This window comes from Taudactylus pleione, unplaced genomic scaffold (assembly GCF_031769625.1).
Source record: "Taudactylus pleione unplaced genomic scaffold, aTauple2 ptg001056l, whole genome shotgun sequence".
Taxonomy (NCBI): domain Eukaryota; kingdom Metazoa; phylum Chordata; class Amphibia; order Anura; family Myobatrachidae; genus Taudactylus; species Taudactylus pleione.
This window is the reverse complement of record NW_028285457.1, coordinates 2,239,602-2,263,705: the sequence shown is the minus strand read 5'-3', so window position 1 is coordinate 2,263,705 and position 24,104 is coordinate 2,239,602. Positions and strand designations below refer to the sequence as shown.

At 41.6% G+C, this 24,104-nt stretch overlaps 1 protein-coding gene across 1 annotated transcript in view; it reads left to right on the top strand.

Moving 5' to 3' along the window:
- Positions 1-24,104, top strand: part of LOC148453950 (protein sel-1 homolog 3-like) — a 304,083-nt gene that overhangs the window by 253,788 nt on the left and 26,191 nt on the right. The gene's annotated exons all lie outside the window — the stretch shown is intronic.

Genomic DNA, 24,104 nt, shown 5'->3' with positions numbered 1-24,104 from the left:
GAGGGAATAATGAGAGAGAGTAGCACCAATAACATCAGGGAGTAATGAGAGAGCAGCACCAATAACATCCGGAAGTAATGAGAAAGTAGCACCAATAACATCAGGGAATAATGAGAGAGAGTTGCACCAAATTCATCAAGGAGTAATGACAGAGCAGCACCAATAACATCAGGGAGTAATGAGAGAGTAGCACCAATAACATCAGGGAGTAATGAGAGAGTAGCACCAATAACATCAGGGAGTAATGAGAGAAAGTAGCACCAATAACATCAGGGAGTAATGAGAGAGAGTAGCACCAATAACATCAGGGAGTAATGAGAGAGTAGCACCAATAAGATCAGGGAGTAATGAGAGAAAGTAGCACCAATAACATCAGGGAATAATGAGAGAGAGTTGCACCAAATTCATCAGGGAGTAATGAGAGAGCAGCACCAATATCATTAGGGAGTAATGAGAGAGTAGCACCAATTACAACAGGGAGTAATGAGAGCAGCACCAATAACATCAGGGAGTAATGAGAGAAAGTAGCACCAATAACATCAGGGAGTAATGAGAGAGAGTAGCACCAATAACATCAGGAAGTAATGAGAGAGTAGCACCAATAACATCAGGGAGTAATGAGAGAAAGTAGCACCAATAACATCAGGAAATAATGAGAGAGAGTTGCACCAAATTCATCAGGGAGTAATGAGAGAGCAGCACCAATAGCATTAGGGAGTAATGAGAGAGCAGCACCAATAAAATCAGGGAGTAATAAGAGAGCAGCACCAATAACATCAGGGAGTAATGAGAGAGCAGCACCAATAACATCAGGGAGTAATAAGAGAGCAGCACCCATAACATTAGGGAGTAATGAGAGAGTAGCACCAATTACAACAGGGAGTAATGAGAGAGAGTAGCACCAATAACATCAGGGAGTAATGATGGAGAGTAACACCAATAACATCAGGGAGTTATGAGAGAGTAGCACCAATAACATCAGGGATTAATGAGAGAGTAGCACCAATAACATCAGGAAGTAATGAGAGAGCGTAGCACCAATAACATCAGGGAGTAATGAGAGAGTAGCACCAATAACATCAGGATGTAACGAGAGAGAGTAACACCAATAACATGAGGGAATAATGAGAGAGAGTAACACCAATAACATCAGGGAGTAATGAGAGAGTAGCACCAATAACATCAGGAGGTAACGAGAGAGATTAACACCAATAACATGAGGGAATAATGAGAGAGAGTAACACCAATAACATCAGGGAATAATGAGAGAGAGTAGCACCAATAACATCAGGGAATAATGAGAGAGAGTTGCACCAAATTCATCAGGGAGAAATGAGAGAGTAGCACCAATAACATCAGGGAGTAATGAGAGTGAGAGTAGCACCAAAAACATCAGGGAGTAATGAGAGAGAGTAACACCAATAACATCAGGGTTGTCATGAGAGAGAGTAGCACCAATAACATCAGGGAGTAATGAGAGAGTAGCACCAATAACATCAGGGAGTAATGAGAGAGAGTAGCACCAATAACATCAGGGAGTAATGAGAGAGAGTAGCACCAATAACATCAGGGAGTAATGAGAGAGCAGCCCCAATAACATCAGGGAGTAATGAGAGAGAGAGTAGCACCAATAACAACCAGGAAGTAATGAGAGAGAGAGTAACACCAAAAACAACCAGGAAGTAATGAGAGAGAGAGTAACACCAATAACATCAGAGAGTAATGAGAGAGTAGCACCAATAACATCAGGGAGTCATGAGAGAGAGTAGCACCAATAACATCAGGGAGTAATAAGAGAGAGAGAGTAACACCAATAACACCAGGGAGTAATGAGAGAGTAGCACCAATAACATCAGGTAGTAATGAGAGAGAGTAGCACTAATAACATCAGGGAGTAATGAGAGAGTAGCACCAATAACATCAGGGAGTAATGAGAGAGAGTAGCACCAATAACATCAGGGAGTAATGAGAGAGCAGCGCCAATAACATCAGGGAGTAATTAGAGAGAGTAGCACCAATAACAACCAGGAAATAATGAGAGAGAGAGTAACACCAATAACAACCAGGAAGTAATGAGAGAGAGAATAACACCAATAACATCCGGGAGTAATGAGAGAGTAGCACCAATAACATCAGGGAGTAATGAGAGAGAGAGTAGCACCAATAACATCAGGGAGTCATGAGAGAGAGTAGCACCAATAAAATCAGGGAGTAATAAGAGAGAGAGAGTAACACCAATAACACCAGGGAGTAATGAGAGAGTAGCACCTATAACATCAGGGAGTAATGAGAGAGAGTAGCACTAATAACATCAGGGAGTAATGAGAGAGTAGCACCAATAACATCAGGGAGTAATGAGAGAGAGTAGCACCAATAACAACCAGGAAGTAATGAGAGAGAGAGTTACACCAATAACAACCAGGAAGTAATGAGAGAGAGAGTAACACCAATAACACCAGGGAGTAATGAGAGAGTAGCACCAATAACATCAGAAAGTAATGAGAGAGAGAGTAGCACCAATAACATCAGGGAGTCATGAGAGAGAGTAACACCAATAACATCAGGGAGTAATGAGAGAGTAGCACCAATAACATCAGGGAGTAATGAGAGAGAGAGTAGCACCAATAACATCAGGGAGTCATGAGAGAGAGTAGCACCAATAACATCAGGGAGTAATAAGAGAGCAGCACCAATAACATCAGGGAGTAATGAGAGAGTAGCACCAATAACATCAGGGAGTAATGAGAGAGAGTAGCACCAATAACATCAGGGAGTAATGAGAGAGAGTAGCACCAATAACAACAAGGAAGTAATGAGAGAGAGAAACACCAATAACATCAGGGAGTAATGAGAGAGAGTTGCACTATTAACATCAGGGAGTAATGAGAGAGTAGCACCAATAACATCAGGGAGTAATGAGAGAGAGTAGCACCAATAACAACCAGGAAGTAATGAGAGAGAGAGTAACACCAATAACAACCAGGAAGTAATAAGTGAGAGAGAGTAACACCAATAACACCAGGGAGTAATGAGAGAGTAGCACCAATAACATCAGAAAGTAATGAGAGAGAGAGTAGCACCAATAACATCAGGGAGTCATGAGAGAGAGTATCACCAATAACATCAGGGAGTAATGAGAGTAGCACCAATAACATCAGGGAGTAATGAGAGAGAGAGTAGCACCAATAACATCAGGGAGTCATGAGAGAGAGTAGCACCAATAACATCAGGGAGTAATGAGAGAGAGTAGCACCAATAACATCAGGGAGTAATGAGAGAGAGTAGCACTAATAACATCAGGGAGTAATGAGAGAGTAGCACCAATAACATCAGGGAGTAATGAGAGAGAGTAGCACCAATAACAACCAGGAAGTAATGAGAGAGAGAGTAACACCAATAACAACTAGGAAGTAATGAGAGACAAAGTAACACCAATAACACTAGGGAGTAATGAGAGAGTAGCACCAATAACATCAGAAAGTAATGAGAGAGAGAGTAGCACCAATAACATCAGGGAGTCATGAGAGAGAGTAGCACCAATAAAATCAGGGAGTAATAAGAGAGAGAGAGAGTAACACCAATAACACCAGGGAGTAATGAGAGAGTAGCACCAATAACATCAGGGAGTAATGAGAGAGAGTAGCACTAATAACATCAGGGAGTAATGAGAGAGTAGCACCAATAACATCAGGGAGTAATGAGAGAGAGTAGCACCAGTAACAACCAGGAAGTAATGAGAGAGAGAGTAACACCAATAACAACCAGGAAGTAATGAGAGAGAGAGAGTAACACCAATAACACCAGGGAGTAATGAGAGAGTAGCACCAATAACATCAGAAAGTAATGAGAGAGAGAGTAGCACCAATAACATCAGGGAGTCATGAGAGAGAGTAACACCAATAACATCAGGGAGTAATGAGAGAGTAGCAACAATAACATCAGGGAGTAATGAGAGAGAGAGTAGCACCAATAACATCAGGGAGTCATGAGAGAGTAGCACCAATAACATCAGGGAGTCATGAGAGAGAGTAGCACCAATAACATCAGGGAGTAATGAGAGAGCAGCACCAATAACATCAGGGAGTAATGAGAGAGTAGCACCAATAACATCAGGATGTAACGAGAGAGAGTAACACCAATAACATGAGGGAATAATGAGAGAGAGTAGCACCAATAACATCAGGGAGTAATGAGAGAGCAGCACCAATAACATCCGGAAGTAATGAGAAAGTAGCACCAATAACATCAGGGAATAATGAGAGAGAGTTGCACCAAATTCATCAAGGAGTAATGACAGAGCAGCACCAATAACATCAGGGAGTAATGAGAGAGTAGCACCAATAACATCAGGGAGTAATGAGAGAGTAGCACCAATAACATCAGGGAGTAATGAGAGAAAGTAGCACCAATAACATCAGGGAGTAATGAGAGAGAGTAGCACCAATAACATCAGGGAGTAATGAGAGAGTAGCACCAATAAGATCAGGGAGTAATGAGAGAAAGTAGCACCAATAACATCAGGGAATAATGAGAGAGAGTTGCACCAAATTCATCAGGGAGTAATGAGAGAGCAGCACCAATATCATTAGGGAGTAATGAGAGAGTAGCACCAATTACAACAGGGAGTAATGAGAGCAGCACCAATAACATCAGGGAGTAATGAGAGAAAGTAGCACCAATAACATCAGGGAGTAATGAGAGAGAGTAGCACCAATAACATCAGGAAGTAATGAGAGAGTAGCACCAATAACATCAGGGAGTAATGAGAGAAAGTAGCACCAATAACATCAGGAAATAATGAGAGAGAGTTGCACCAAATTCATCAGGGAGTAATGAGAGAGCAGCACCAATAGCATTAGGGAGTAATGAGAGAGCAGCACCAATAAAATCAGGGAGTAATAAGAGAGCAGCACCAATAACATCAGGGAGTAATGAGAGAGCAGCACCAATAACATCAGGGAGTAATAAGAGAGCAGCACCCATAACATTAGGGAGTAATGAGAGAGTAGCACCAATTACAACAGGGAGTAATGAGAGAGAGTAGCACCAATAACATCAGGGAGTAATGATGGAGAGTAACACCAATAACATCAGGGAGTTATGAGAGAGTAGCACCAATAACATCAGGGATTAATGAGAGAGTAGCACCAATAACATCAGGAAGTAATGAGAGAGCGTAGCACCAATAACATCAGGGAGTAATGAGAGAGTAGCACCAATAACATCAGGATGTAACGAGAGAGAGTAACACCAATAACATGAGGGAATAATGAGAGAGAGTAACACCAATAACATCAGGGAGTAATGAGAGAGTAGCACCAATAACATCAGGAGGTAACGAGAGAGAGTAACACCAATAACATGAGGGAATAATGAGAGAGAGTAACACCAATAACATCAGGGAATAATGAGAGAGAGTAGCACCAATAACATCAGGGAATAATGAGAGAGAGTTGCACCAAATTCATCAGGGAGAAATGAGAGAGTAGCACCAATAACATCAGGGAGTAATGAGAGTGAGAGTAGCACCAATAACATCAGGGAGTAATGAGAGAGAGTAACACCAATAACATCAGGGTTGTCATGAGAGAGAGTAGCACCAATAACATCAGGGAGTAATGAGAGAGTAGCACAAATAACATCAGGGAGTAATGAGAGAGAGTAGCACCAATAACATCAGGGAGTAATGAGAGAGAGTAGCACCAATAACATCAGGGAGTAATGAGAGAGCAGCCCCAATAACATCAGGGAGTAATGAGAGAGAGAGTAGCACCAATAACAACCAGGAAGTAATGAGAGAGAGAGTAACACCAAAAACAACCAGGAAGTAATGAGAGAGAGAGTAACACCAATAACATCAGGGAGTAATGAGAGAGTAGCACCAATAACATCAGGGAGTCATGAGAGAGAGTAGCACCAATAACATCAGGGAGTAATAAGAGAGAGAGAGTAACACCAATAACACCAGGGAGTAATGAGAGAGTAGCACCAATAACATCAGGTAGTAATGAGAGAGAGTAGCACTAATAACATCAGGGAGTAATGAGAGAGTAGCACCAATAACATCAGGGAGTAATGAGAGAGAGTAGCACCAATAACATCAGGGAGTAATGAGAGAGCAGCGCCAATAACATCAGGGAGTAATGAGAGAGCAGCACCAATAACATCAGGGAGTAATGCGAGAGCAGCACCAATAACATTCGGAAGTAATGAGAAAGTAGCACCAATAACATCAGGGAATAATAAGAGAGAGTTGCACCAAATTCATCAGGGAGTAATGAGAGAGCAGTACCAATAACATCAGGGAGTAATGAGAGAGAAGCACCAATAACATCAGGGAGTAATGAGAGAGTAGCACCAATAACATCAGGGAGTAATGAGAGAGAGTAGCACCAATAACATCAGGGAGTAATGAGAGAGAGTAACTCCAACAACATCAGGGAGTAATAAGAGAGCAGCACCAATAACATCAGGGAGTAATAAGAGAGAGAGAGTAACACCAATAACATCAGGAAGTAATGAGAGAGAGTAACACCAACAACATCAGGGAGTAATAAGAGAGAGAGTAACACCAATAACATCATGGAGTAATAAGAGAGAGAGAGAGTAGCACCAATAACATCAGGGAGTAATGAGAGAGTAGCACCATTAACATCAGGGAGTAATGAGAGAGAGTAGCACCAATAACAACCAGGAAGTAACGAAAGAGAGTAACACCAACAACATCAGGGAGTAATAAGAGAGCAGCATCAATAACATAAGGGAGTAACGAGAGAGAGAAACACCACTAACAACCAGGAAGTAATGAGAGAGTCAGTAACACCAATAACAACAGGGAGTAATGAGAGAGATTAACTCCAACAACATCAGGGAGTGATGAGAGAGTAGCACCAATAACATCAGGAAGTAATGAGAGAGTAGCACCAATAACATCAGGGAGTAATGAGAGAGTAGCACCAATAACATCAGGGAGTAATGAGAGAGAGAGTAACACCAATAACATCAGTGACTAATGAGAGAGTAGCACCAATAACATCAGCGAGTAATAAGAGAGAGAGAGAGTAACACCAATAACATCAGGGAGTAATGAGAGAGTAGCACCAATAACATCAGGGAGTAATGAGAGAGAGAGTAGCACCAATAACATCAGGGAGTCATGAGAGAGAGTAGCACCAATAACATAAGGGAGTAATGAGAGAGAGTAACTCCAACAACATCAGGGAGTAATAATAGAGCAGCACCAATAACATCAGGGAGTAATGAGAGAGTAGCAGCAATAACATCAGGGAGTAATGAGAGAGTAGCACCAATAACATCAGGGAGTAATGAGAGAGTAGCACCAATAACATCAGGGAGTAATGAGAGAGAGTAGCACCAATAACATCCGGGAGTAATGAGAGAGAGTAGCACCAATAACAACCAAGAAGTAATGAGAGAGAGTAACACCAATAACATCAGGGAGTAATGAGAGAGTAGCACCAATAACATCAGGGAGTAATGAGAGAGCAGCACCAATAACATCAGGAAGTAATGAGAGAGAGTAGCACCAATAACAACCAGGAAGTAATGAGAGACAGAGTAGCACCAATAACATCAGGGAGTCATGAGAGAGAGTACCACCAATAACATCAGGGAGTAATGAGAGAGAGAGTAGTTTCAACAATACTGTAGAATAAGGGAGTATTGAGAGAGTAGCACCAATAACATCAGGGAGTATTGAGAGAGAGTAACACCAATAACATCAGGGAGTAATGAGAAAGTATCACCAATAACATCAGGGAGTAATGAGAGAGTAGCACCAATAACATCAGGTAGTAATGAGAGAGAGTAGCACAAATAACATCAGGGAGTAATGAGAGAGAGTAGCACCAATAACATCAGGGAGTAATGAGAGTGAAGCACCAATAACATCAGGGAGTAATGACAGAGAGTAGCAGCACCAGTAACATCAGGTAGTAATGAGAGAGTAGAAGCACCAATCACATCAGGGAGTAATGAGAGAGTAGCACCAATAACATCAGGGAGTAATGAGAGAGAGTAGCACCAATAACAACATGGAGAAATGAGAGAGCAGCACCAATAACATCAGGGAGTAATGAGAGAGAGAGTAGCACCAATAACAACCAGGAAGTAATGAGAGAGAGAGTAACACCAATAACAACCAGGAAGTAATGAGAGAGAGAGTAACACCAATAACATCAGGGAGTAATGAGAGAGTAGCACCAATAACATCAGGGAGTCATGAGAGAGAGTAGCACCAATAACATCAGGGAGTAATAAGAGAGAGAGAGTTACACCAATAACACCAGGGAGTAATGAGAGAGTAGCACCAATAACATCAGGGAGTAATTAGAGAGAGTAGCACTAATTCCATCAGGGAGTAATGAGAGAGCAGCACCAATAACATCAGGGAGTAATGAGAGAGAGAGTAACACCAATAACAACCAGGAAGTAATGAGAGAGAGAGTAACACCAATAACAACCAGAAAGTAATGAGAGAGAGAGTAACACCAATAACACCAGTTAGTAATGAGAGAGTAGCACCAATAACATCAGAAAGTAATGAGAGAGAGAGTAGCACCAATAACATCAGGGAGTCATGAGAGAGAGTAGCACCAATAAAATCAGGGAATAATAAGAGAGAGAGAGTAACACCAATAACACCAGGGAGTAATGAGAGAGTAGCACCAATAACATCAGGGAGTAATGAGAGAGAGTAGCACTAATAACTTCAGGGAGTAATGAGAGAGTAGCACCAATAACATCAGGGAGTAATGAGATAGAATAGCACCAATAACAACCAGGAAGTAGTGAGATAGAGAGTAACACCAATAACAACCAGGAAGTAATGAGAGAGAGAGTAACACCAATAACACCAGGGAGTAATGAGAGAGTAGCACCAATAACATCAGAAAGTAATGAGAGAGAGAGTAGCACCAATAACATCAGGGAGTCATGAGAGAGAGTAACACCAATAACATCAGGGAGTAATGAGAGAGTAGCACCAATAACATCAGGGAGTAATGAGAGAGAGAGTAGCACCAATAACATCAGGGAGTCATGAGAGAGAGTAGCACCAATAACATCAGGGAGTAATAAGAGAGCAGCACCAATAACATCAGGGAGTAATGAGAGAGTAGCACCAATAACATCAGGGAGTAATGAGAGAGAGTAGCACCAATAACAACCAGGAAGTAATGAGAGAGAGAGTAACACCAATAACAAACAGGAAGTAATGAGAGAGAGAATAACACCAATAACATCAGGGAGTAATGAGAGAGTAGCACCAATAACATCAGGGAGTAATGAGAGAGAGAGTAGCACCAATAACATCAGGGAGTCATGAGAGAGAGTAGCACCAATAAAATCAGGGAGTAATAAGAGAGAGAGAGTAACACCAATAACACCAGGGAGTAATGAGAGAGTAGCACCAATAACATCAGGGAGTAATGAGAGAGAGTAGCACTAATAACATCAGGGAGTAATGAGAGAGTAGCACCAATAACATCAGGGAGTAATGAGAGAGAGTAGCACCAATAACAATCAGGAAGTAATGAGAGAGAGAGTAACACCAATAACAACCAGGAAGTAGTGAGAGAGAGAGTAACACCAATAACACCAGGGAGTAATGAGAGAGTAGCACCAATAACATCAGGGAGTAATGAGAGAGTAGCACTATTAACATCAGGGAGTAATGAGAGAGTAGCACCAATAACATCAGGGAGTAATGAGAGAGAGTAGCACCAATAACAACCAGGAAGTAATGAGAGAGAGAGTAACACCAATAACAACCAGGAAGTAATAAGTGAGAGAGAGTAACACCAATAACACCAGGGAGTAATGAGAGAGTAGCACCAATAACATCAGAAAGTAATGAGAGAGAGAGTAGCACCAATAACATCAGGGAGTCATGAGAGAGAGTAACACCAATAACATCAGGGAGTAATGAGAGAGTAGCACCAATAACATCAGGGAGTAATGAGAGAGAGAGTAGCACCAATAACATCAGGGAGTCATGAGAGAGAGTAGCACCAATAACATCAGGGAGTAATGAGAGAGAGTAGCACCAATAACATCAGGGAGTAATGAGAGAGAGTAGCACTAATAACATCAGGGAGTAATGAGAGAGTAGCACCAATAACATCAGGGAGTAATGAGAGAGAGTAGCACCAATAACAACCAGGAAGTAATGAGAGAGAGAGTAACACCAATAACAACTAGGAAGTAATGAGAGACAAAGTAACACCAATAACACTAGGGAGTAATGAGAGAGTAGCACCAATAACATCAGAAAGTAATGAGAGAGAGAGTAGCACCAATAACATCAGGGAGTCATGAGAGAGAGTAGCACCAATAAAATCAGGGAGTAATAAGAGAGAGAGAGAGTAACACCAATAACACCAGGGAGTAATGAGAGAGTAGCACCAATAACATCAGGGAGTAATGAGAGAGAGTAGCACTAATAACATCAGGGAGTAATGAGAGAGTAGCACCAATAACATCAGGGAGTAATGAGAGAGAGTAGCACCAATAACAACCAGGAAGTAATGAGAGAGAGAGTAACACCAATAACAACCAGGAAGTAATGAGAGAGAGAGAGTAACACCAATAACACCAGGGAGTAATGAGAGAGTAGCACCAATAACATCAGAAAGTAATGAGAGAGAGAGTAGCACCAATAACATCAGGGAGTCATGAGAGAGAGTAACACCAATAACATCAGGGAGTAATGAGAGAGTAGCACCAATAACATCAGGGAGTAATGAGAGAGAGAGTAGCACCAATAACATCAGGGAGACATGAGAGAGAGTAGCACTAATAACATCACGGAGTAATAAGAGAGCAGCACCAATAACATCAGGGAGTAATGAGAGAGTAGCACCAATAACATCAGGGAGTAATGAGAGAGAGTAGCACCAATAACAACCAGGAAGTAATGAGAGAGAGAGTAACACCAATAACAACCAGGAAGTAATGAGAGAGAGAATAACACCAATAACATCAGGGAGTAATGAGAGAGTAGCACCAATAACATCAGGGAGTAATGAGAGAGAGAGTAGCACCAATAACATCAGGGAGTCATGAGAGAGAGTAGAACCAATAAAATCAGGGAGTAATAAGAGAGAGAGAGTAACACCAATAACACCAGGGAGTAATGAGAGAGCAGCACCAATAACATCAGGGAGTAATGAGAGAGAGTAGCACTAATAACATCAGGGAGTAATGAGAGAGTAGCACCAATAACATCAGGGAGTAATGAGAGAGAGTAGCACCAATAACAACCAGGAAGTAATGAGAGAGAGAGTAACACCAATAACAACCAGGAAGTAATGAGAGAGAGAGTAACACCAATAACACCAGGGAGTAATGATAGAGTAGCACCAATAACATCAGAATGTAATGAGAGAGAGAGTAGCACCAATAACATCAGGGAGTCATGAGAGAGTAGCACCAATAACATCAGGGAGTAATGACAGAGAGAGAGTAGCACCAATAACATCAGGGAGTCATGAGAGAGTAGCACCAATAACATCAGGGAGTCATGAGAGAGTAGCACCAATAACATCATGGAGTAATGACAGAGAGAGATTAACACCAATAACATCAGGGAGTAATGAGAGAGAGAGAGTAACACCAATAACATCAGGGAGTAATGAGAGAGTAGCACCAATAACATCAGGGAGTAATGAGAGAGAGAGTAGCACCAATAACATCAGGGAGTCATGAGAGAGAGTAGCACCAATAACATCAGGGAGTAATAAGAGAGCAGCACCAATAACATCAGGGAGTAATGAGAGAGTAGCACCAATAACATCAGGGAGTAATGAGAGAGTAGCACCAATAACATCAGGGAGTAATGAGAGAGCAGCACCAATAACATCAGGAAGTAATGAGAGAGAGAGTAGCACCAATAACATCAGGGAGTCATGAGAGAGAGTAGCTCCTATAACATCAGGGAGTAATGAGAGAGAGTAGTTTCAACAATACTGTAGAATAAGGGAGTAATGAGAGAGTAGCACCAATAACATCAGGGAGTATTGAGAGAGTGTAACACCAATAACATCAGGGAGTAATGAGAAAGTATCACCAATAACATCAGGGAGTAATGAGAGAGTAGCACCAATAACATCAGGGAGTAATGAGAGAGAGTAGCACCAATAACATCAGGGAGTAATGAGAGAGTAGTACCAATAACATCAGGGAGTAATGAGAGAGTAGCACCAATAACATCAGGGAGTATTGAGAGAGAGTAGCAGCACCAGTAACATCAGGTAGTAATGAGAGAGTAGCAGCACCAATAACATCAGGGAGTAATGAGAGAGTAGCAGCATCAGTAACATCAGGTAGTAATGAGAGAGTAGCAGCACCAATAACATCAGGGAGTAATGAGAAAGTAGCACCAATAACATCAGGGAGTAATGAGAGAGAGTAGCACCAATAACATCAGGGAGTAATGAGAGAGTAGCACCAATAACATCAGGGAGTAATGAGAGAAAGTAGCACCAAAACATCAGGGAATAATGAGAGAGAGTTGCACCAAATTCATCAGGGAGTAATGAGAGAGCAGCACCAATAACATCAGGGAGTAATAAGAGAGCAGCACCAATAACATTAGTGAGTAATGAGAGAGTAGCACCAATTACAACAGGGAGTAATGAGAGAGCAGCACCATTAACATCAGGGAGTAATGAGAGAGTAGCACCAATAACATCAGGGAGTAATGAGAGAGCAGCACCAATAACATCAGGGAGTAATGAGAGAGTAGCACCAATAACATCAGGATGTAACGAGAGAGAGTAACACCAATAACATGAGGGAATAATGAGAGAGAGTAGCACCAATAACATCAGGGAGTAATGAGAGAGCAGCACCAATAACATCCGGAAGTAATGAGAAAGTAGCACCAATAACATCAGGGAATAATGAGAGAGAGTTGCACCAAATTCATCAAGGAGTAATGACAGAGCAGCACCAATAACATCAGGGAGTAATGAGAGAGTAGCACCAATAACATCAGGGAGTAATGAGAGAGTAGCACCAATAACATCAGGGAGTAATGAGAGAAAGTAGCACCAATAACATCAGGGAGTAATGAGAGAGAGTAGCACCAATAACATCAGGGAGTAATGAGAGAGTAGCACCAATAAGATCAGGGAGTAATGAGAGAAAGTAGCACCAATAACATCAGGGAATAATGAGAGAGAGTTGCACCAAATTCATCAGGGAGTAATGAGAGAGCAGCACCAATAGCATTAGGGAGTAATGAGAGAGCAGCACCAATAAAATCAGGGAGTAATAAGAGAGCAGCACCAATAACATCAGGGAGTAATGAGAGAGCAGCACCAATAACATCAGGGAGTAATAAGAGAGCAGCACCCATAACATTAGGGAGTAATGAGAGAGTAGCACCAATTACAACAGGGAGTAATGAGAGAGAGTAGCACCAATAACATCAGGGAGTAATGATGGAGAGTAACACCAATAACATCAGGGAGTTATGAGAGAGTAGCACCAATAACATCAGGGATTAATGAGAGAGTAGCACCAATAACATCAGGAAGTAATGAGAGAGCGTAGCACCAATAACATCAGGGAGTAATGAGAGAGTAGCACCAATAACATCAGGATGTAACGAGAGAGAGTAACACCAATAACATGAGGGAATAATGAGAGAGAGTAACACCAATAACATCAGGGAATAATGAGAGAGAGTAGCACCAATAACATCAGGGAATAATGAGAGAGAGTTGCACCAAATTCATCAGGGAGAAATGAGAGAGTAGCACCAATAACATCAGGGAGTAATGAGAGTGAGAGTAGCACCAATAACATCAGGGAGTAATGAGAGAGAGTAACACCAATAACATCAGGGTTGTCATGAGAGAGAGTAGCACCAATAACATCAGGGAGTAATGAGAGAGTAGCACCAATAACATCAGGATGTAACGAGAGAGAGTAACACCAATAACATGAGGGAATAATGAGAGAGAGTAACACCAATAACATCAGGGAATAATGAGAGAGAGTAGCACCAATAACATCAGGGAATAATGAGAGAGAGTTGCACCAAATTCATCAGGGAGAAATGAGAGAGTAGCACCAATAACATCAGGGAGTAATGAGAGTGAGAGTAGCACCAATAACATCAGGGAGTAATGAGAGAGAGTAACACCAATAACATCAGGGTTGTCATGAGAGAGAGTAGCACCAATAACATCAGGGAGTAATGAGAGAGTAGCACCAATAACATCAGGGAGTAATGAGAGAGAGTAGCACCAATAACATCAGGGAGTAATGAGAGAGAGTAGCACCAATAACATCAGGGAGTAATGAGAGAGCAGCCCCAATAACATCAGGGAGTAATGAGAGAGAGAGTAGCACCAATAACAACCAGGAAGTAATGAGAGAAAGAGTAACACCAAAAACAACCAGGAAGTAATGAGAGAGAGAGTAACACCAATAACATCAGGGAGTAATGAGAGAGTAGCACCAATAACATCAGGGAGTCATGAGAGAGAGTAGCACCAATAACATCAGGGAGTAATAAGAGAGAGAGAGTAACACCAATAACACCAGGGAGTAATGAGAGAGTAGCACCAATAACATCAGGGAGTAATGAGAGAGAGTTGCACTAATAACATCAGGGAGTAATGAGAGAGTAGCACCAATAACATCAGGGAGTAATGAGAGAGAGTAGCACCAATAACATCAGGGAGTAATGAGAGAGCAGCGCCAATAACATCAGGGAGTAATTAGAGAGAGTAGCACCAATAACAACCAGGAAATAATGAGAGAGAGAGTAACACCAATAACAACCAGGAAGTAATGAGAGAGAGAATAACACAAATAACATCCGGGAGTAATGAGAGAGTAGCACCAATAACATCAGGGAGTAATGAGAGAGAGAGTAGCACCAATAACATCAGGGAGTCATGAGAGAGAGTAGCACCAATAAAATCAGGGAGTAATAAGAGAGAGAGAGTAACACCAATAACACCAGGGAGTAATGAGAGAGTAGCACCTATAACATCAGGGAGTAATGAGAGAGAGTAGAACTAATAACATCAGGGAGTAATGAGAGAGTAGCACCAATAACATCAGGGAGTAATGAGAGAGAGTAGCACCAATAACAACCAGGAAGCAATGAGAGAGAGAGTTACACCAATAACAACCAGGAAGTAATGAGAGAGAGAGTAACACCAATAACACCAGGGAGTAATGAGAGAGTAGCACCAATAACATCAGAAAGTAATGAGAGAGAGAGTAGCACCAATAACATCAGGGAGTCATGAGAGAGAGTAACACCAATAACATCAGGGAGGAGAGAGTAGCACCAATAACATCAGGGAGTAATGAGAGAGAGAGTAGCACCAATAACATCAGGGAGTCATGAGAGAGAGTAGCACCAATAACATCAGGGAGTAATAAGAGAGCAGCACCAATAACATCAGGGAGTAATGAGAGGGTAGCACCAATAACATCAGGGAGTAATGAGAGAGCAGCACCAATAACATCAGGAAGTAATGAGAGAGAGAGTAGCACCAATAACATCATGGAGTCATGAGAGAGAGTAGCTCCTATAACATCAGGGAGTAATGAGAGAGAGTAGTACCAATAACATCAAGGAGTAATGAGAGAGAGAGTAGCACCAATAATGTCAGGGAGTAATGAGAGAGAGTAGCACCAATAACATCAGGGAGTAATGAGAGAGAGTAGTTTCAACAATACTGTAGTATAAGGGAGTAATGAGAGAGTAGCGCCAATAACATCAGGGAGTATTGAGAGAGAGTAGCACTAATAACATCAGGGAGTAATGAGATAGTATCACCAGTAACATCAGGGAGTAATGAGAGAGTAGCACCAATAACATCAGGGAGAAATGAGAGAGAGTAGCACCAATAACATCAGGGAGTAATGTGAGAGTAGTTCCAATAACATCAGGGAGTAATGAGAGAGTAGCACCAATAACATCAGGGAGTAATGAGAGAGAGTAGCAGCACCAGTAACATACGGTAGTAATGAGAGAGTAGCAGCAATAACATCAAGGAGTAATGAGAGAGTAGCACCAATAACATCAGGGAGTAATGAGAGAGTAGCACCAATAACATCAGGGAGTAAAGAGAGAAAGTAGCACCTATAACATCAGGGAATAATGAGAGAGAGTAGCACCAATAACATCAGGGAATAATGAGAGAGAGATGCACCAAATTCATCAGGGAGTAATGAGAGAGCAGCACCAATAACATCAGGGAGTAATAAGAGAGCAGCACCAATAACATTAGTGAGTAATGAGAGAGTAGCACCAATTACAACAGGGAGTAATGAGAGCAGCACCAACAACTTCAGGGAGTAATGAGAGAGTAGCACCAATAACATCAGGGAGTAATGAGAGAGAGTAGCACCAATAACATCAGGGAGTAATGAGAGAGCAGCCCCAATAACATCAGGGAGTAATGAGAGAGAGAGTAGCACCAATAACAACCAGGAAGTAATGAGAGAAAGAGTAACACCAAAAACAACCAGGAAGTAATGAGAGAGAGAGTAACACCAATAACATCAGGGAGTAATGAGAGAGTAGCACCAATAACATCAGGGAGTCATGAGAGAGAGTAGCACCAATAACATCAGGGAGTAATAAGAGAGAGAGAGTAACACCAATAACACCAGGGAGTAATGAGAGAGTAGCACCAATAACATCAGGGAGTAATGAGAGAGAGTTGCACTAATAACATCAGGGAGTAATGAGAGAGTAGCACCAATAACATCAGGGAGTAATGAGAGAGAGTAGCACCAATAACATCAGGGAGTAATGAGAGAGCAGCGCCAATAACATCAGGGAGTAATTAGAGAGAGTAGCACCAATAACAACCAGGAAATAATGAGAGAGAGAGTAACACCAATAACAACCAGGAAGTAATGAGAGAGAGAATAACACAAATAACATCCGGGAGTAATGAGAGAGTAGCACCAATAACATCAGGGAGTAATGAGAGAGAGAGTAGCACCAATAACATCAGGGAGTCATGAGAGAGAGTAGCACCAATAAAATCAGGGAGTAATAAGAGAGAGAGAGTAACACCAATAACACCAGGGAGTAATGAGAGAGTAGCACCTATAACATCAGGGAGTAATGAGAGAGAGTAGAACTAATAACATCAGGGAGTAATGAGAGAGTAGCACCAATAACATCAGGGAGTAATGAGAGAGAGTAGCACCAATAACAACCAGGAAGCAATGAGAGAGAGAGTTACACCAATAACAACCAGGAAGTAATGAGAGAGAGAGTAACACCAATAACACCAGGGAGTAATGAGAGAGTAGCACCAATAACATCAGAAAGTAATGAGAGAGAGAGTAGCACCAATAACATCAGGGAGTCATGAGAGAGAGTAACACCAATAACATCAGGGAGGAGAGAGTAGCACCAATAACATCAGGGAGTAATGAGAGAGAGAGTAGCACCAATAACATCAGGGAGTCATGAGAGAGAGTAGCACCAATAACATCAGGGAGTAATAAGAGAGCAGCACCAATAACATCAGGGAGTAATGAGAGGGTAGCACCAATAACATCAGGGAGTAATGAGAGAGCAGCACCAATAACATCAGGAAGTAATGAGAGAGAGAGTAGCACCAATAACATCATGGAGTCATGAGAGAGAGTAGCTCCTATAACATCAGGGAGTAATGAGAGAGAGTAGTACCAATAACATCAAGGAGTAATGAGAGAGAGAGTAGCACCAATAATGTCAGGGAGTAATGAGAGAGAGTAGCACCAATAACATCAGGGAGTAATGAGAGAGAGTAGTTTCAACAATACTGTAGTATAAGGGAGTAATGAGAGAGTAGCGCCAATAACATCAGGGAGTATTGAGAGAGAGTAGCACTAATAACATCAGGGAGTAATGAGAAAGTATCACCAGTAACATCAGGGAGTAATGAGAGAGTAGCACCAATAACATCAGGGAGAAATGAGAGAGAGTAGCACCAATAACATCAGGGAGTAATGTGAGAGTAGTTCCAATAACATCAGGGAGTAATGAGAGAGTAGCACCAATAACATCAGGGAGTAATGAGAGAGAGTAGCAGCACCAGTAACATACGGTAGTAATGAGAGAGTAGCAGCAATAACATCAAGGAGTAATGAGAGAGTAGCACCAATAACATCAGGGAGTAATGAGAGAGTAGCACCAATAACATCAGGGAGTAAAGAGAGAAAGTAGCACCTATAACATCAGGGAATAATGAGAGAGAGTAGCACCAATAACATCAGGGAATAATGAGAGAGAGATGCACCAAATTCATCAGGGAGTAATGAGAGAGCAGCACCAATAACATCAGGGAGTAATAAGAGAGCAGCACCAATAACATTAGTGAGTAATGAGAGAGTAGCACCAATTACAACAGGGAGTAATGAGAGCAGCACCAACAACTTCAGGGAGTAATGAGAGAGTAGCACCAATAACATCAGGGAGTAATGAGAGAGCAGCACCAATAACATCAGGGAGTAATGAGAGAGTAGCACCAATAACATCAGGATGTAACGAGAGAGAGTAACACCAATAACATGAGGGAATAATGAGAGAGAGCAGCACCAATAACATCAGTGAGTAATGAGAGAGCAGCACCAATAACATTCGGAAGTAATGAGAAAGTAGCACCAATAACATCAGGGAATAATAAGAGAGAGTTGCACCAAATTCATCAGGGAGTAATGAGAGAGCAGTACCAATAACATCAGGGAGTAATGAGAGAGTAGCACCAATAACATCAGGGAGTAATGAGAGAGTAGCACCAATAACATCAGGGAGTAATGAGAGAGAGTAGCACCAATAACATCAGGGAGTAATGAGAGAGAGTAACTCCAACAACATCAGTGAGTAATAAGAGAGCAGCACCAATAACATCAGGGAGTAATAAGAGAGAGAGTAACACCAATAACATCAGGAAGTAATGAGAGAGAGTAACACCAACAACATCAGGGAGTAATAAGAGAGCAGCACCAATAACATCAGGGAGTAATGAGAGAGTAGCACCAATAACATCAGGGAGTAATGAGAGAGAGTAGCACCAATAACAACCAGGAAGTAATGAGACAGAGTAACACCAACAACATCAGGGAGCAATAAGAGAGAGAGTAACACCAATAACATCATGGAGTAATAAGAGAGAGAGAGAGTAGCACCAATAACATCAGGGAGTAATGAGAGAGTAGCACCATTAACATCAGGGAGTAATGAGAGAGAGTAGCACCAATAACAACCAGGAAGTAACGAAAGAGAGTAACACCAACAACATCAGGGAGTAATAAGAGAGCAGCATCAATAACATAAGGGAGTAACGAGAGAGAGAAACACCACTAACAACCAGGAAGTAATGAGAGAGTCAGTAACACCAATAACAACAGGGAGTAATGAGAGAGATTAACTCCAACAACATCAGGGAGTAATGAGAGAGTAGCACCAATAACATCAGGAAGTAATGAGAGAGTAGCACCAATAACATCAGGGAGTAATGAGAGAGTAGCACCAATAACATCAGGGAGTAATGAGAGAGTAACACCAATAACATCAGTGACTAATGAGAGAGTAGCACCAATAACATCAGCGAGTAATAAGAGAGAGAGAGAGAGTAACACCAATAACATCAGGGAGTAATGAGAGAGTAGCACCAATAACATCAGGGAGTAATGAGAGAGAGAGTAGCACCAATAACATCAGGGAGTCATGAGAGAGAGTAGCACCAATAACATCAGGGAGTAATGAGAGAGAATAACTCCAACAACATCAGGGAGTAATAATAGAGCAGCACCAATAACATCAGGGAGTAATGAGAGAGTAGCAGCAATAACATCAGGGAGTAATGAGAGAGTAGCACCAATAACATCAGGGAGTAATGAGAGAGTAGCTCCAATAACATCAGGGAGTAATGAGAGAGAGTAGCACCAATAACATCAGGGAGTAATGAGAGAGAGTAGCACCAATAACAACCAAGAAGTAATGAGAGAGAGTAACACCAATAATATCAGGGAGTAATGAGAGAGTAGCACCAATAACATCAGGGAGTAATGAGAGAGCAGCACCAATAACATCAGGAAGTAATGAGAGAGAGTAGCACCAATAACAACCAGGAAGTAATGAGAGACAGAGTAGCACCAATAACATCAGGGAGTCATGAGAGAGAGTAGCACCAATAACATCAGGGAGTAATGAGAGATAGAGTAGTTTCAACAATACTGTAGAATAAGGGAGTAATGAGAGAGTAGCACCAATAACATCAGGGAGTATTGAGAGAGAGTAACACCAATAACATCAGGGAGTAATGAGAAAGTATCACCAATAACATGAGGGAGTAATGAGAGAGTAGCACCAATAACATCAGGTAGTAATGAGAGAGAGTAGCACAAATAACATCAGGGAGTAATGAGAGAGAGTAGCATCAATAACATCAGGGAGTAATGAGAGAGTAGCACCAATAACATCAGGGAGTAATGACAGAGAGTAGCAGCACCAGTAACATCAGGTAGTGATGAGAGAGTAGAAGCACCAATCACATCAGGGAGTAATGAGAGAGTAGCACCAATAACATCAGGGAGTAATGAGAGAGAGTACCACCAATAACATCAGGGAGTAATGAGAGAGAGTAGCACCAATAACAACATGGAGAACTGAGAGAGCAGCACCAATAACATCAGGGAGTAATGAGAGAGAGAGTAGCACCAATAACAACCAGGAAGTAATGAGAGAGAGAGTAACACCAATAAAAACCAGGAAGTAATGAGAGAGAGAGTAACACCAATAACATCAGGGAGTAATGAGAGAGTAGCACCAATAACATCAGGGAGTCATGAGAGAGAGTAGCACCAATAACATCAGGGAGTAATAAGAGAGAGAGAGTTACACCAATAACACCAGGGAGTAATGAGAGAGTAGCACCAATAACATCAGGGAGTAATGAGAGAGAGTAGCACTAATTCCATCAGGGAGTAATGAGAGAGCAGCACCAATAACATCAGGGAGTAATGAGAGAGAGAGTAACACCAATAACAACCAGGAAGTAATGAGAGAGAGAGTAACACCAATAACAACCAGGAAGTAATGAGAGAGAGAGTAACACCAATAACAACCAGGAAGTAATGAGAGAGAGAGTAACACCAATAACATCAGGGAGTAATGAGAGAGTAGCACCAATAACATCAGGGAGTCATGAGAGAGAGTAGCACCAATAACATCAGGGAGTAATAAGAGAGAGAGAGTAACACCAATAACACCAGGGAGTAATGAGAGAGTAGCACCAATAACATCAGGGAGTAATGAGAGAGAGTAGCACTAATAACATCAGAGAGTAATGAGAGAGTAGCACCAATAACATCAGGGAGTAATGAGAGAGAGTAGCACCAATAACAACCAGGAAGTAAGGAGAGAGAGAGTAACACCAATAACAACCAGGAAGTAATGAGAGAGAGAGTAACACCAATAACACCAGGGAGTAATGAGAGAGTAGCACCAATAACATCAGAAAGTAATGAGAGAGAGAGTAGCACCAATAACATCAGGGAGTCATGAGAGAGAGTAGCACCAATAAAATCAGGGAGTAATAAGAGAGAGAGAGTAACACCAATAACACCAGGGAGTAATGAGAGAGTAGCACCAATAACATCAGGGAGTAATGAGAGAGAGTAGCACTAATAACTTCAGGGAGTAATGAGAGAGTAGCACCAATAACATCAGGGAGTAATGAGAGAGAGTAGCACCAATAACAACCAGTAAGTAATGAGATAGAGAGTAACACCAATAACAACCAGGAAGTAATGAGAGAGAGAGTAACACCAATAACACCAGGGAGTAATGAGAGAGTAGCACCAATAACATCAGAAAGTAATGAGAGAGAGAGTAGCACCAATAACATCAGGGAGTCATGAGAGAGAGTAACACCAATAACATCAGGGAGTAATGAGAGAGTAGCACCAATAACATCAGGGAGTAATGAGAGAGAGAGTAGCACCAATAACATCAGGGAGTCATGAGAGAGAGTAGCACCAATAACATCAGGGAGTAATAAGAGAGCAGCACCAATAACATCAGTGAGTAATGAGAGAGTAGCACCAATAACATCAGGGAGTAATGAGAGAGAGTAGCACCAATAACAACCAGGAAGTAATGAGAGAGAGAGTAACACCAATAACAAACAGGAAGTAATGAGAGAGAGAATAACACCAATAACATCAGGGAGTAATGAGAGAGTAGCACCAATAACATCAGGGAGTAATGAGAGAGAGTGTAGCACCAATAACATCAGGGAGTCATGAGAGAGAGTAGCACCAATAAAATCAGGGAGTAATAAGAGAGAGAGAGTAACACCAATAACACCAGGGAGTAATGAGAGAGTAGCACCAATAACATCAGGGAGTAATGAGAGAGAGTAGCACTAATAACATCAGGGAGTAATGAGAGAGTAGCACCAATAACATCAGGGAGTAATGAGAGAGTGTAGCACCAATAACAACCAGGAAGTAATGAGAGAGAGAGTAACACCAATAACAACCTGGAAGTAATGAGAGAGAGAGTAACACCAATAACACCAGGGAGTAATGATAGAGTAGCACCAATAACATCAGAAAGTAATGAGAGAGTAGCACCAATAACATCAGGGAGTCATGAGAGAGTAGCACCAATAACATCAGGGAGTCATGAGAGAGTAGCACCAATAACATCAGGGAGTAATGAGAAAGAGTACCACCAATAACATCAGGGAGTAATGAGAGAGTAGCACCAATAAGATCAGGGAGTAATGAGAGAAAGTAGCACCAATAACATCAGGGAATAATTAGAGAGAGTTGCACCAAATTCATCAGGGAGTAATGAGAGAGCAGCACCAATATCATTAGGGAGTAATGAGAGAGTAGCACCAATTACAACAGGGAGTAATGAGAGCAGCACCAATAACATCAGGGAGTAATGAGAGAAAGTAGCACCAATAACATCAGGGAGTAATGAGAGAGAGTAGCACCAATAGCATTAGGGAGTAATGAGAGAGTAGCACCAAATACATCAGGGAGTAATGAGAGAAAGTAGCACCAATAACATCAGGAAATAATGAGAGAGAGTTGCACCTAATTCATCAGGGAGTAATGAGAGAGCAGCACCAATAACATTAGGGAGTAATGAGAGAGCAGCACCAATAACATCAGGGAGTAATAAGAGAGCAGCACCAATAACATCAGGGAGTAATGAGAGAGCAGCACCAATAACATCAGGGAGTTAAGAGAGCAGCACCAATAACAATAGGGAGTAATGAGAGAGTAGCACCAATTACAACAGGGTGTAATGAGAGAGAGTAGCACCAATAACATCAGGGAGTAATGAGGGAGAGTAACACCAATAACATCAGGGAGTAATGAGAGAGTAGCACCAATAACATCAGGAGGTAACGAGAGAGAGTAACACCAATAACATGAGGGAATAATGAGAGAGAGTAACACCAATAACATCAGGGAATAATGAGAGAGAGTAGCACCAATAACATCAGGGAATAATGAGAGAGAGTTGCACCAAATTCATCAGGGAGAAATGAGAGAGTAGCACCAATAACATCAGGGAGTAATGAGAGTGAGAGTAGCACCAATAACATCAGGGAGTAATGAGAGAGAGTAACACCAATAACATCAGGGTTGTCATGAGAGAGAGTAGCACCAATAACATCAGGGAGTAATGAGAGAGTAGCACCAATAACATCAGGGAGTAATGAGAGAGAGGAGCACCAATAACATCAGGGAGTAATGAGAGAGAGTAGCACCAATAACATCAGGGAGTAATGAGAGAGCAGCCCCAATAACATCAGGGAGTAATGAGAGAGAGAGTAGCACCAATAACAACCAGGAAGTAATGAGAGAAAGAGTAACACCAAAAACAACCAGGAAGTAATGAGAGAGAGAGTAACACCAATAACATCAGGGAGTAATGAGAGAGTAGCACCAATAACATCAGGGAGTCATGAGAGAGAGTAGCACCAATAACATCAGGGAGTAATAAGAGAGAGAGAGTAACACCAATAACACCAGGGAGTAATGAGAGAGTAGCACCAATAACATCAGGGAGTAATGAG